The sequence below is a fragment of the Diabrotica undecimpunctata genome, chromosome 3 (assembly GCF_040954645.1).
Source record: "Diabrotica undecimpunctata isolate CICGRU chromosome 3, icDiaUnde3, whole genome shotgun sequence".
Classification (NCBI taxonomy): Eukaryota; Metazoa; Arthropoda; class Insecta; order Coleoptera; family Chrysomelidae; genus Diabrotica; species Diabrotica undecimpunctata.
In genome coordinates, this window is record NC_092805.1 from 2365658 (window position 1) to 2382194 (window position 16537).

The window sequence follows — 16537 nt, forward strand, 5'->3', positions numbered from 1 at the left end:
AGAAAGTGCGAAGGAATGGGCATACCAGTAAGAGACGAATACCTATACACCTTAAGTTTTGCCGAAGATCAAGTAGTCATCGCACAAGATAAAGAAGATCTCAGCTTTATGCTCAGAAAACTAGAAGAAGAATATAAAAACAACGGAATGGAAATAAACTTAGAGAAAACCGAATACCTAACAACAGAAAACAAGAATATGAGAAACCTAGAGATAGACGAGGGAAGACAAATAAATGGAACAGATAAATTCAAGTATTTAGGAACCATAATATCGAACCAGGGAACAACAGAAGAAGATATAAACAACAGACTGAGACAAACAAGAAACTGTATAAGACAACTAAACTCAGTGTTGTGGGATAAGAACATTACCAAAAAGACAAAAAAGAGAATATATAATACCCTGACAAGAAGTATCCTGACATATGGGTCCGAAAACTGGACAATAAACAAGAGAAATAGAGGTAGAATAAGAGCAGTAGAAATGGAGTTCCTGAGGAGAAGCTGTAGACTTACAAACAGAGACAGAATTGAAAACGCAGAGATTAAGCGGAGAATGGGAGTGCAAGTAGACATAATCGACTATATAGAGGAGAAGAGACTATCCTGGTACGGCCACGTCAGAAGAGCGGACAGAGGACGCTGGATAAACAAAATCACAGAATGGAGCCCGATTGGAAGAAGAAAGAGAGGAAGACCCCGAAGGTCATTCAGAGATGAAATCGACGAGGCTATGGAGAAAAGAACCCTGCGAGATGGAGACTGGAATGACAGTGAAAATTGGAGAAAACGGCTAAGTGAAGGAAGACAGTGAAAACTGTGGAAATCCTTACTAGTAGTAGTAGTAGTTATGACATCTGGCTCATCAAAGAGCTGATACAATTCAAAATTATATCTTCTGCGCCACTGCCCTTGGTCGTTTCACCAATTTCAGCAATAATTAAATTACCGATGTGCAATTAGTTTATTAGTCTTTATTAAATATTACTTCTTACACTATTCTTTTTATAATAAAGATTTTAATTAAAAATTCTCATCATTCTCCTTTAACCTATTACTTTAAACTTTTACACCAAAATTACGTACAATTTATCTCTCTCTCTCTCTCTCTAATCCTTGAACTCACCAAAACTATTTTAAGACTAACATCTAGAAGGAAAAACTTAAAAATTAGTTTTAAAGACAAATTGAATTTGTATAAATAAATCAGCAGTTCTAATCTAACTTTTTCCTTGAAATATGCCAAAAACTTTATAGGTGAACTTGCGCTATGATCGATAATGTGGCCACTGAATTATTTAGAAGTTGATGGAACTTGATCTAAAGTTAAAATGATACAGAAAAGTGTTAATAAGGAAAGTAAGTGTGGTTTATATAACTTTATTTTTGCGATGTTATTCAATTAATTATTAACAGATTTCTAAAAGTATAAGATAATCGCAGTAATATCGAAGAAAGGTAAATTATCATAATAATAAAAAATCCAAGAAAAATAGATATACAACTCTGAAAATAAGGATTTATTTCCGGCTAAATGATCTAATATTTACTATAATCAAAAGCAGAATGGAGAAGCATTCGACAAGCTTTGACATGGAAAATTAATGGTTATTCTTAAACGAATAGAAATAGACGACAAATATCATACTATCACCAACAAAAAAATGTTAGAGTTGGTCTAGATATTTCTGAATCAATTTAATTTTTTCGAATACTATGACCAATACGACCACAAGTGTGGTTCCGACCACAATCCTGTTATCGGTAAAATCTCAATTAAACTGAAGAAAATCAAACGCAGAGAGAAGATAAAACCTACCATCAAAAAGCTTAAAGATACAGCAGTACGGACAGAGATAGAGAAAATACTTAATGATACACTTAAAGAAAAATTCAGTGAAGCACCCTCGATAGCAGAAGAATCAGTAAAAAGTATTTAGCACACCTTCAAAACAACAATCACAACTATACAAACAGAACAACTACAAGACGACATAAGGAAAACAAAGAATATATGGATGACATAAGAAATTTAAACAAAAACTTTCAGACAAAAACTTATTTTTTATCTGGAAATGTTTACGGTGAATCTTTAAAACAATGTAAATAACTTAATCTCGCGTTCAAAACAGCATAAAATGTTCGGTAAGTGTTTTACATTTCTTCATTAACGTTGCATTTAATTCCTAAAACATTTTTTAAGCATTCGAAAAAGAGTTTTATCTTATCTTTACTTCCCATTAATTTTTTGTTCTTTTTTAAGCGAGAAACAGATCAAAAATAATCATAAAAGTTCATGTCGGCGCTTAGGTATTTTGTTTCATTGGTTGCTGGTTTTAAAAAAATGGAATTCAGTGTTGTAGTTTCGTCACTCATTTAATGGAACGTATTTATTATGATTAATATGGTTTATGATTTTAAAAGTAATTAACTGTGAGATCGTAAAAATATGCAATATAAAAAAGAGTGAATACCAAACACAAATTGGCTGAAAAAATTACATAAGTAGAATAGAGAAGTCTAGAAAAACTAAAATAGCATGGAATCAATCCAGGCCATCCAAATATCCATCATTTTTACCATTAATTAAACCATAAACCCATATGATTAATATTTATCATATCGATATCAAAAGTTATGGTTATGTACTAAAACGTTTATGAAATCATTTAAATCAAATCTGAAAATTTGATGTTTAAAAAATAACTTTCTTACATCGTAAGCAATCAGAGCTGGAATAATTAATTTGAAACCGTATAAAATATTAATTATTAAATTGAAGTAAGAAAACTTGTTTCTTAAGAAAGATTGTAATTACATTTTCAAATAAACTTGGACGACGAATCTTTTATATAAAAATCTCGTGGCACGGTATTTGTCGAAACTAATATTCAAAAAGCACTGAACCGACTGCAATAAAATTTTGTGAAAGTGTATATTTGTTGGTCCAACTTAGGGGATAGGATATTTTTTATCTCGATGAATGACCATTATTTTTTTAATTGTAAATTCAAAATGTTTTATAAAATTTCACCTCTATAGCATTAGTTCATCTGATCCGTTTATTGAACGTCAATTTATGGTATTTTATAACTACATATATTGTTCATTATCTGAACAAATTGCAAATGATTCTGCTGTAAATTTCATATTAATTATATAAGTATAGGAGAACTAATATTGTGATTAATTCTGCAATATATATATTGTAATTTTTTGATTCAATATAAAAGATTTTTAAGGTTATATTGTGAATTAAATATAGCCCAACTTACTTTCTTGTTGCTCTTTGATGCAACTGGAAAGATACTCTTTTAAATCTTCCTTAAATATTTATTGCCCAATTCTTTGGTCAAATTTTAAATGGTCTTAAAAATATAGTTAATTGGATGGATATTGTAAATATTTATATTACAAAAATGGATGGTTAAGGTTTTGGTCAATCAATGTTTTTATTTTTGAGTAATTGCATTAATGGTTTGTGTTGTACACAATCAAATACTTTATGATAGTCTAGAGAACAAACTAATATGTCTTTGTTTACGCCCAAGCATCGTTGTGTTAAGACATTCAAAGCAAGTAATGTTTCTCTGGTTTCTAGTCCGTTTCTAAGGTCAAATTGTTTGTGTTCGATGTAAGCTTCTAATTTTTTGTATATCAACATAGTATTTGATGAATAATTGTTAACAATATTTTTAACATAAGACACATGATACCGATGGTTCGATCTTTCAAGCATTGTTCCGCGTTTGACTTTTTCAGTATCGTTGTTATTCAGTTAATAGTAAATGTCCTTTAAAATCAAAAGTAGGTTAACAAAATGTTTTTTGAATTTAAAATGTCTTTAAGATTGTTTGGTAAATGGTTTTTAATTCTGTGGTGATTGAAATTTTCGCACTTTTTCACTAGCACATGTTTTACCGTTAGGGGTGAATCGCACTCATCACAAATTGGTCAATTTGTTTTCTTAAACAAATCTTTATGAGAAAACTGAGTATATCCAAGTCGAAAATGGGAAATAATTATTTGCTTTCGTCTGGATACTTCGGGTGGTTGCCATGGTCCAATCTCTTTTTTTTTATCTCCTGAAACGTTGATGGTGTGGATTTCCATTTATTGTTCCAGTTCTCGAACAGGCGCGAGAAGTAGAATCTTTAGATCCATACTTACAGATTGGGGTGATATTGACAACTTCATCCAAATAAATTTCAAAATGTCACGTTTCGGCAATGAGAATGTTCAAAGTATAAATGCGCTAATCAAAGAAAAAATTCCCAGAAATACAACCTACAGTCACAAATATACTTGGGGAATATTCATGGAATTTTGCTGCGGACGAGAATATGAGTTGAATGAACATAGAAGCTTAGAAGAATTGGCGTTGATACTAAAAGATTGGGCCGTCAATATGAGAAAGAAAAATATGAGGTTATTATTTATTTTCATAATTGTATTTTCACTAACTGTACTTTTAATAAATAAATGTTTCGTTATAATGAGATGATTTTTTTTTTCGAAAAATTATCCGCCGAATATCCCTCGGACATTGATGAATGCCTCATAATCTCATGACAAATTTCTCAAGCTCGTTGCTTGGTAACAGCACTCAGCCTTCGGCTTCGTGCTGTTACCAAGGAACGAGCTTTCGATTGTCATGAAATTATCTCGTCTGTTATCAATGTCCTAGGGATATTACTACTAATAATTTTAGAGTAGGACTGATAATCGATCCTTATGGGATTCCGTTTTGTTGTTCTCTAAGATAGAATATAGCAGCATTCTCTCAGACTTGAATATTCTTTGAGTTAAAAAATTGTTTATGTAGGCCAAAATATTTCCTTGATATCCCATTTTTTTAGAATATTCAATATATGGTATTTCCATACTGTATCAAATGCTTTAGTTATGTCAAAGTAACTTGCCATTTTTAATTATTTTTAAAAGCTTCGTGAATAGCGTTGTGTAGATCTATAATATTGTCGTTTGTAGGTCTAAAACCAGGTTGTTCGACGAAGTAGATCATTATGTTCTAGGTTTCACAATAATCTTTTGTTGATAATTTTTTTTATATGTTTACATAAAAAACATGTTAATGATATAGGCCGATATGAATCTGGTTGTAATTTATCTTTATTTGGTTGAATAATAGGAATAACAATGGCATTTTTTTAGATTTTTGGAAATGGTTTTTGTGACAATTAATAACATTGTTTCGGTATTATATCAGATTTATAAATACTGTTAAATATACTGTTAATTTTTAAATTAATAATTTATTTGGGCCTGTAGCTTTGTGTAACCATTAGTCTCGAAACGTTTTCCATTGTGAAATATACTGATATAAGAGTTTTCGATTCACCACAGTTTAAAACATTTTGAGATAATTTTTGATAATCTATTACTCGATGCCATCATCTTCAATTATTTCCTCTGATGTAAAATCCGTCATTTTTAAATAAAATCAACTCTATCACAAGGTGCTTTTAGATCGAAATAAATAAAAAGCATGTAATAATGTAGTTACAAAAATTTTTACATAACCATTATTCTATACGATAACGATAACTTCAAACATGCAGCCAAAACAACCATAAAACTTTACATAACCGCCTAATATTTAACTTTAAGGTCATTTTAAGTTAAAAATATGGTGAAGGTGGTTTATCGTTTTGCAGCGGTGTTGATAAAATCACGGATTGCATGTTTTAAAAGAAAATCTAGGTAGACATAACACCGTTACGATTTTTACGTGCAGAAAATTGTTGGGTACTTTCGGAGCATAGAATCGTTGTTGGATATCAGTAATATGAACTGCTTATGGAATAGTATAGAGAAAAAAATGAAGCAATTGCTACAGATTAGTTTAATTATGCATATTGTTGTAATTCATAAATACCGGTTTATATTTAATTAGGACATTCATAAGTACACAAGAACTGCTCGAGGATGGAGATCGATAATCTACTACATAATAGTAAAAAAAAGCCTTACAAAGTTAATGTATCCATTTTTGGGGAACATATACTACAATTTTAACAATACAATACAAATTAGTATTACCTCTACGCAAGGATGACATGAAAAATCGTAAAGTGTTTAAAATTTTTGCTCGTAAAAATAACAATATTAAAACCACCCAACAATAACTTTTAATAAGGCCATGAGAAATATTAGCACAGGATCGGAATCAATGGAAGGCAATAGTAAACGCGGCAAAAACTCACGAAGAGTTGTAAAAGCCAATGATGATGATGAACAATAACTTTGAACTCTTGACCGATAAATCAAAGACAACATTCCAAATGAACAACACGGAGTTTATAAAATTCCTTGTGCAGACTGTCCCTGATCTTATATAGGCCAAACAGATCGTAGAATCCAAAATAGGATTTATGAACATTCCAGTTTTGTTTGCAATTTTGATTCAATTTCAGCTCTAGGTCAACACCATTAGGACCATTTATACAGGTCACAAAATTCATTTTGAAAACTCCAGAACCGTAGCCCCTATCCACTTTTATAAACCAAGAACTATCTGAAAATCCATACAAATTGAAAAAAGGGCAAATTGTCTCTAGACAAAATAAAAAAGATGACGGCATACGGTTACCTTCGACATGGAGACCTCTCATAAAGAAAATATCATTCACTCTATACGCACATCAAAGTTCTCTTATCAGAAATGTTCGCGCCAATCCCCGCTCTAATTTCCGCTCCAATCTCGGCGCCAATCTCAACGCTAACCCCCACGCCGCCAACCTCTACCCAAATCACGTCACCATTGATGGTATAAATGAACCGTCCTCTGTTCCCAGTAGGAGTAATGCATTGGTTAGTGATCAGTGCAGTAGTGTCTGGGAGCTCGGGAGACTGAGACCTTGCAAACCCTGAAGAAGACATCAAAGAGGATGTCGAAAGCTCAGAGCAATGATAATCGACGCGGTTCTTGTTTGTGTCCTTATTGTAAAAAATTAAAAAAAAAACTCTAGGACCCATCAACTTTTTAAAATATGCGCTTTTTAAATATAAATTTGAATGGAAAGAGTGATTCGCGCAAGTCTAGTATAGCCCATCATCTTTATTTTAAATCCGGCATATGTTTATGTTTTTAAAATCTCCTTAATAATCTGATCTCACCGAACTATAATATGTAGGTCTATTATGAATAATACAAGGTGAAATTTGGAAATTATGCTACAACCTAAAAAGCTTAACGCGAAACAATGCTTCGAATACCGGATCATCAGTATCATGTGTCTTGTTATGTTAAAAATATTCTTAAAAATCAGTCATCGGACACACACAATGAGGTTTGTTACACGAGGAGATAAATATCAACTATTACAAGTGATTATGCAGGGAAAGTTTGGAGGTGAGCGCAGCATGGGAAAGTGAAAAATGTCTTAGTTGAGCAACCTTTCGCTTGGAGTTCTATTCAACTATCCCGAGCAATTACCTACAGGGTCACAATTGCCATGATGATAACCAACCTGTATTATAGGTTGGAAACATAAGTAAAAATGAATAACCTACAGTACATCTGAGAAATTGAAACCAAGTTGAAAACAAATACAACCAGGAGATGTCACTGTTTCAACCAGTAGATCTAAAAAAGTTACTAGACTAAATTTACAAAACATATATTGATGAATGAGAGGCTATTATACTTTTATTATTACTTAAAAAAAACTTTTACTATCATTCTTATATTTATTTTTATGTCAAATATAAAAGATGTACACATAAAACGCTTTTAAAATTCCATTTAAACATTGTAAAAAGTGTGTGAATTTATTTTTCAATAAAACCAAAATTATTTGTTTTTTATAACATAGTTAACTCGTTTTTTTTTAATTTAAAACAAACGTTGAAACTATATTTACACAAATTCCAGATTTTGATATTCTTGTATCGATTTCGCTTATCAGACTCTACCCAGGAGATTTTTTTAATCCTGTGAGAAGTATGCGAAGCTTGAGTACTTTCCGCAGTTTGACAATTATGTGTTCAATGTGTGGAAATATAGGCAAGTCGTTTGTAATTTTTCAACGCAAATAATGGTGTGATCACCATTCGATTGTAAAGATGTTTTTTTCGTTTTTTAAGTTGTATATTTGCTTTCTTTCTTTGTTTTACTAGTCAGTAACATTTTGTTTGCTTCAGGCCAAGATTTGTATGGAGCTGTGCATCTCAAATAAAACCCCCTCCGTTTAAAAAAGTTATTTATTTTTAGAAATTCATTTGGCTATCTGTGCAACAGTCCAAGCATTATTGTTTATTATTCTGTTCTAATAGATTTTTATTAACTATAAACCATAGGAGTACGTTGTGATTTCTTTTTTTTGGACTTTTTTTTGGACTTTTTTTTGGTTTGTTGTTCATTTTCGTTGATTTCGTATATATATATATATATATATATATATATATATATATATATATATATATATATATATATATACGAGGCGTGTTTTTTAATTAAGTACCGTTTTGGAATTAAAAAAAGACTTGCAAAGATATGGCAATAATTTTATTTTTACATGAAAGCCTGTACCTTAATCTATTTCCGTGAATATTGAGGCACTTGTCATAACGTGGCACCAGTTTTTGAATACCCTCCTGATAAAATTCTGCCGCCTGACTTGTTAACCACTGCATCACAAATGTTTTGACTTCGTTATCGTCTTGAAGACGCTGACCGCCCAGGTGTTTCTTCAAGTGCTGAAACAAATGGTAGTCGCTGGGTGCCAGATCAGGGCTGTATGGAGGATGATCTAGAGTTTTCCATTTAAATGATTTGATGAGATCTTTGGTCTGATTAGCCACATGTGGACGAGCATTGTCATGCAGCAAAACGATACCCTTACTCAACTTGCCACGTCTTTTGTTCTGGATTGCACGACGCAGATTTTTCAATGTCTCACAATAAGACGCTGCATTGATTGTCTCATTGCGAGGCAGAAACTCCACTAGCAATACTCCTTTTCTGTCCCAAAAAACTGTGCACATGATTTTCCGGGCAGAAATTGTTTGCTCAAACTTCACTCTTTTGGGTGATGATGAATGTCGCCATTCCATGGATTGTTGTTTCGATTCTGGTGTGACATAGACCACCCACGTTTCGTCACCAGTAACAATTTGGTCTAAAAAATCTTCACCTTCACTATGGTACCGCTCAAGGAAAGTCAATGCACTGCCTAACGTTGGGTTTTGTGCAAATCCGTCAACATTTTTGGGACCCAACGTGAACACAATTTCCGGTAATTCAAGTTCTCGGTAACAATGCGATACAAAACAATACGAGAATACTGAGGAAAGCAGTCGGACAATGATGAAATTGTAAAGCGTCTGTTTTCTCTCACCTTTTCGTCCACTTTCTGCACCAAATTTTCATTAACGACCGAAGGACGCCCACTCCGTTTTTCATCATTCACATTTGTGCGGCCATCTTTAAATGCTCTCACCCATTTTCTTACCATTCCATCACTCATAATGTTTTGTCCGTAAACTTCAACGATCTCACGATGAATATCGATCGGTTTTATGCCTTTAGCACTAAGAAATCGTATAACAGCCCGTACTTCACAATCAGCGTGACTCACGATTGTTGGAGGCATCTTAAACACTGGAGTAAACAAGTATACAATGAAGAATCAGACTGTAATGGCGTCAGTGCGTAGACAAGAGATGTAGGTAACCAGGGTAACCAGTCGTGTATATATATATTGCACGGCATAAGTTAGTAATATTGCCATTATAATGGTAATGGTACTTTATTCTGTTTTAATTATTTGTAAGTAAACAATTTAATATTATTATAGTTTTTAAAAAAACATAAAAATTTGGGACCTTTATAGAGGTCCCAAAGATAATCAGACCAAAAAACATTGTAGGTATTGACAAAGCACCTGTACAGCCATTTGAAAATGACCTTTGTTTTCTCAAATGGACTAATTTAATTAATGGACCGGTTTAATTGCAATAACTTTTTTATTTATAAACATTTGTCAATTTAAAACATCTTATTTAAATGGCAAGTTTTTTCAAGATAGTCGTCTGTTGAACGTTTTTATCAAGAATGCATAGTTTTTTTACAATATCGAAATGAATGAAAAAAGTCCCTTTTTTGCCGAACAGTCATGACGCAGTACTTTTTTACTTTACTTAATCAGTAGACCCATTTATACCTTTCGGTGTTGGGCCGTTTATAATACAATTCATTAAATTACAATATTTTACAATCTTCTGAGGTGTCCTAGCTCTTAACGAACTTTCTCCATTCCTTCCTATTGGATGTCATCTGTGTTGCTTCCTGCCAAGTCTTACCCTTACTCTGTAGTATCTGCGAGATGTCACTATTCCATTTTTAAATGAATCTTCCTCTTCTGTACTTCTATATTAGTTTGGCGTCCCACATTCTTTTTACTTGTCTATTATTGTCCATCCGGGTTAGATCTCCGAGCCATGCCAATTTTTTCTCCTTGATTAAGTCGAGTATCGGTTTGATTTTGAGTCTTTCTCTTATTTGTTCATTTCTGATTATATCAGTTCTTTTTACTCCGATCGTTCTTCTGAGGTATTTCATCTCTGCTGCCTGGATTCTGCTCTGATGTCTTTTGTTTAATATCTAATTTTCTGCTTCATCTGTCACTGTAGGTCCATATATTGTTTTGTATATTGTCATCTTCGAGTTCTTTAGACACTTTGTCTCAGGACCATGTAACCTATGTAGAGCCATACATCGCCATGTTACCAATTCCAACGGTAACTTGATCATCCTAATTCGTAATAATATATAATGTAACATAACTATAAACTAAGAACATTTAACGGGTTTTTACCCATATATCTTAGTGACTCATAGCATGTATATTTCGTTACACCGATGATGGAAATTAACTTTCCGAAAACGTTCTGTAATGTAATTGTGATGTAGCCCATTTGGCATTATATACCTTTTATAAAGGATTTGAAATACAAAATTTTTGTGATACATGGTATACAGCCAGCTACAGGAACTTAGTTTCCCAGTGGAAAACATCCTTAGTTGCAGTGATATTTATTAGTAACATTTTAATCTGTATCAGTGCTCGTGTAGTGTGTTGATAGTGTAAGGTGGACAGTGATCAGCGGTTTCAATAAAAGAACTTACCCTAAAACTTTGGCTAGATATTAACTTAGTTGTAGTAACATTCAATTGTTTATACTTCTGTTCTTATTTCCCACGCCAGTGGATGGTCCTTCAAGTTGGAAGTCATTACATATCTTAGTACGTACTAAATGGTAGCAAGATCGCCATCCTAATTTGTTGAACAAATGTCCGTTTAATTCTACCAGTGATAAATCGACAATTTGTCAGATTGTAACACTAAAACAAATTTTAGAAAAAACACTAGAATATGGCATTGACTCTGCGAATAGAAGAGCAATGTTCAAAGCAATGAAAGAGCTAGGAATACCAAATCAGTTGATAAATTTAACAAAACTAACTCTTGAAAAATTTGAATGTAGAGTACGAATTCAAGGGGAACTGTCTGAACTTTTTAAAACAATGGGCTGCGCCAGGAGGACCCTCTCTTCTGTATACTGTTCAATCTGGTTCTGGAAAAAGTAATAAGTAATGTCACAAATCACAACCATTGGTTCAGTATATAATAAATCAGTGCAAATCCTTGCCTATGCTGATGGAACCAAGGTACCAATATTGTTGGGAAAACAGAAAACGCTGTACGAGAGGGGCCAACGACAAGAGAAAAAAATATAAAAACTGGAACTTTGTAGCATTTAAGCAACCGATATTTCGCTCTATCTTTTTGACCTGGCCTATTTCCAGAAATATCGAGAGTGTGCTGATGAAAAAGAATAACCCTGAATGAGTCCCTACTCAGATTTTAATGCGAGGTTTCGGACTTTACAGATTAGTCTTTATGGCTGTTATAAAAATGAATACTTTTTATAATTGCTTCACAGTACATCCACTGCCAGAGGGTTATTAAAATAAAATAATTGGCTAATATAGTAGTAGCTGCATTAAGTGTGTCATTTTTTGTTATATAAAATAATAATACAACTCAAGTTTTTTTTTCATAAAAATATGTGTTTAATATTTTTATTAACTGCTACTCTCTTATGCAGCATCATTTTCTTACCACCAATAAAACCTATTCCACTAATTTTAGCACAGACACTTAATGATATCTCTCTTACACATACCCTTCCTCTTTATCTCCCTCCATCTCCTCCTTGGATCATGTCCACGCCCAAATTTAACACCTCGCTCACCAACTTCGATAAAAATAAACATCCGAAAGAGATCATTATAAATGCATTTAAATGCATTATAGATACAAATAAATACGACCTAATATTATACACGGATGCCTCAAAAAATGACACAGGAGTAGGCTGCTCTGTTACAACCTCTCATTCACTAATTAAGTCATCACTTATACCAGCCACCAGCAGCGTTCATACTGGCGAATTATTTAGTATATTGCAAGCTTTTAACCATATATCTCCACCTAATAAGCAGGTTGCCATATGCACAGACTCTTTAGCATCAATCTATTCTATCAAAAATATATTTACTGATCATCCAATCGTCCAAAAGATTCTAGACTCTCACCAAATTATCTTGTCCCAAAACATAACAGTTACCATAATCTGGCTGCCATCTCATATTGATATAGAAGGCAATGAAACTGCAGATCACTATGCTAAACTTGCTACAGCATCACCTGAAATCACCGATAAAATTCAAATTTGTAAGGACCTAAAATCATATATTAAAAGAAGAACCAGACTCCTTTGGCAGCAGCATTGGAACTCTAACCGTTCGATCTTACACGAAATACAACCGTCATTAACCAGTCAGCCTACATTTGACTATTTAGCCCTCTCAAGACGAGATCTCATTGTGATAAGACGACTTCGGATAGGACATTCAAAACTCACACACGGCTACCTAATGTCCTCTAGCATCCGTCCCTCCTGTCAAATCTGCCAATCATATTTGACAAACAAAGTACGAGATATCCTAAACAACCCTGACCAAATAAAATCTGTGCTACAATTCCTTAGAGATGAACACTTATATCAAAAAATATAATTAGATTTTAATTTAGACATTGTATAACATATTATTATCATTCCGTATTATTGTAACATATTCTTAATGTAACACTTAATGTTTGTGTAATGAAAATTCATGTTATAGTACCTGTGTAAGTGGCCATAGTAGCCGAGCACGTTAAAGTTGAAATAAAAAAAAAAAATTATTTTTATTACTGTATTATAAGATGATCTTATTAAATTATATATCCTACTGAATTCCTACTGAAAACAAATCACAATTCTTCTAAGGAAATAAAATACTTAGAAGTTAAACATAAAAAAAATGTTCAGTTTGTTTTAAGAGAAATATAACGAGTTATACGTGAGTTATAGTTTTTACTATAAACTTTTCAAAGAACATTTCAGTTATAGATTTGGAAGGAGCCAAATTGACACTTGTTTTGAATGTGATTTGCTCAATACTAGAATAAAAAATCCTCAGTTGTATGAAACAGCCAAACGAGTTGCAGTTGCGCAGCTACTTGTGCATAAAAGGCGTAGCAAAAAGTTATATTCATCACTTCGACAGACGAAAGAATACTGTGCCGAATATGAAAATGCAATGCTTTGATGTTTTGATTATATTATACTATTCCAGTGCAGAAAATATATTAGATTAGACAACTGTACGTCTATCCGTTTAGCATCCACAATAGTAATAATGACACTACAACATTTTATTTATACCACCAGGGAATTGCTGGAAAGGGAAGTATGCTATTTCTTAAAAAAGTATATTGACGAGAATTTTGCAGCTAATATAGATGAGTTGTAGTTATACAGTGACAACTGTACAGGACAAAATAAAATTAGATAATTAGGTTTTTAATCATCATTTAATCTTCGCTTATCCACTGCTGGATATAGATCTTCCTCATAATTTTCTATCTATTTCGATCTTGTGCCTCTTGAATCCAATTCCTATGACAACGTTTTAGATCGTCAGTCCAACGTGTTGGTGGACGACCTCTGCTTCGGTAGGCATCATCTCTTGGTCTCCATTCCAGTATCCACTTTGTCCATCTATGATCTCGGTTTTTAATCTTGGCTTTATCCATCTAGGTTTTTAATATCTTATTTACAAAAAATATCTTGTCTCTCTGTTGAAAATCTAACAAACAAATGGTGGGCCAATAAAAACTCTCCAACTTTAGCTGTTGCTTTTCCCAATTTATCACAATATTCATTCAATGGAGAAGGGATTCCATTATTTGGGTCCAATTATGACATACTGTATGAATATAAACCTGCTGTAGTAATTCCTTCATCTATTTCAATTGTTTACGAAGATTTAGTAGTACAGAACAAGCTGGAAGACTGTAACCATTCTTGTAAAATTTATATCGATGGCTCAAAATCGCCGGCTGGTGTTGGCTGTGCCATTTACATAGACAATATTCAAGATTGTTTTCAGTACAAATTAAAATCAGATTGCTCAATATTCACAGCTGAATTGGTAGCCATTGCCAAGGCATTGGATTGGATAATTAATAGCACATTATATTTTGAACGATATATAATTTTTTCTTACTCACAGTCTGTCCTCCTAATAAATAAACCTGTCCTAATCCTAAATAAACGAAACAGGTCCAAAATCACAGCAACTGAAATGGAGTTCATGAGAAGAATCTGCAGAGTGACCAAAATGGATCGCATCAGAAATGAGGAGATAAAACGAAGAATGGCAGTATAACAAGACATACTCAGCTACATCGAAGAAAAACGTTTAATGTGGTATGGATATGTGAGAAGAACAGATCATACAAGGTGGATAGCAAAGATTTCGGATTGGAGCCCAATAGGAGGGAAGAAAAGAGGTAGACCCCGAAGATCATGGAGGGATGAAGTGGACGAGGCCATGGAAAGACGAGACCTTAGAGATGGAGAATGGCAGAACAGAAAGGACTGGAGACGTTGGCTGAAAGAAAGAAGGCGGCGACAGCTGTAAAATCCTCCTCGCATTAAGGCACTTCTCCAAACACATATATACTAACAGACTAATTGTAGATGCGCTTGAAAAGCTAAGGATCTTATATATATATATATATATATATATATATATATATATATATATATATATATATATATATATATATATATATATATATATACCCGGTATTTAGGCGTTCGACGCCCTTCCGGTAGGGATCTATGGAGGAGTATCACCGAGCCGCAAGCCCTTATCTCTTGCCGTACTGCTCCACCATAGGCCGATCAGATACCAGCATATTCTAGACTAAGCCGCAGATTCATTTTAGAATTTTAAACTGCTGCGTTAGCCTTTTTGTTTTCTGTCACCGAGCTGGGGATCGAACTGACATCTCTCGCAGTGAAGCGAAGGAGAAGCCAGCCGCCCAGCCCGCTTGGCTATCCGATCGACTAAGGATCTGGCTAAGGATCTTAACTTCTTTAAAAAGAATTGTAAACTTTGTGTGGGTTAAAGGTCACTCTAATATTCCAGGCAATGAAAAAATAGACCATTTGGCTAAAGACGCTCCTTTAGTGGGTATAGAGTACAACGGGTTGCCCAAATGGGATATAGTTTCAGCTAGGAAGAAACATGTTAGACTTAATTGGGAAATTGAGTGGCAATTCTTTACTAACAGTAGCAAAAATACATATTGCAGTATATATCCAACTCTTCCATCTACTCTCCCAAATGACAGAAGCCCCACCTCTCGGAAAATTTATACTATGTACGTTAGATGCCTTTTTGGACATGCTACAGTAAATGCTTACCTATATAAAATAAAACTTTCCGAAACTGATATATGTCAATGTAATGGCAATTATAACGACCTTAACCACTGGATGTTTCAATATCCGTATAATCAAGAAGCCATTAAATTTTTATTTCAAGCTCCCATAAAGCTCAATCTCCCAACAAAAAATCATACTGCCGCAGAACGTTGCTTCTATTCTCTATTTAGGTAGTCAAATTCAACTATTAGATCAATTTTATGGGAATTTTTCAAACGTACTAAACGGAAAATTTAAACTGTTTTTTTTAGTGTTGTGTGAATCCGAAATGGTAGGACTTTAGTTGTTGTATTTCTCATTGTCTTTCCTTTTATGTAATTTACCTTTAACCGTTGCCTGTATTGTTTGTGTAAAAAAAAGTCGCTATGAAGGGCACCTTAGCGTGAAGCGTGTGTTCCTGTTCAATCCTTTCTCTATAGTCACCCAATAGTGTTTTCAATGGGAAAGTTAGGAAATCGAGTGAATGAACGAACGGTTAGGAAATTGTCATAAGTTTAAAAGAAGTGTAGGAGATTGTTTTTACTTATTAAACCAATTATCTGGCTAAATAGGTCGTGAACCTAAGGCCAAAAGAAAAAAAAAAGTTTTTAATGCAACTTACAGATAGTGAAATATTCAAAACAGTTGTCTATAAACTTTCAATAAGGGGTCACTCTTATTTGCCA

General features: G+C 33.3%; 1 non-coding gene across 1 annotated transcript; it reads left to right on the forward strand.

Annotated features, from left to right (window-relative positions):
• The first annotated feature begins 6002 nt into the window (after nucleotides 1-6002).
• Nucleotides 6003-6109, forward strand: LOC140437950 (U6 spliceosomal RNA). The gene has a single exon (XR_011950429.1). It is a non-coding gene; the product is annotated as a U6 spliceosomal RNA (small nuclear RNA).
• Nucleotides 6110-16537: the final 10428 nt, after the last annotated feature.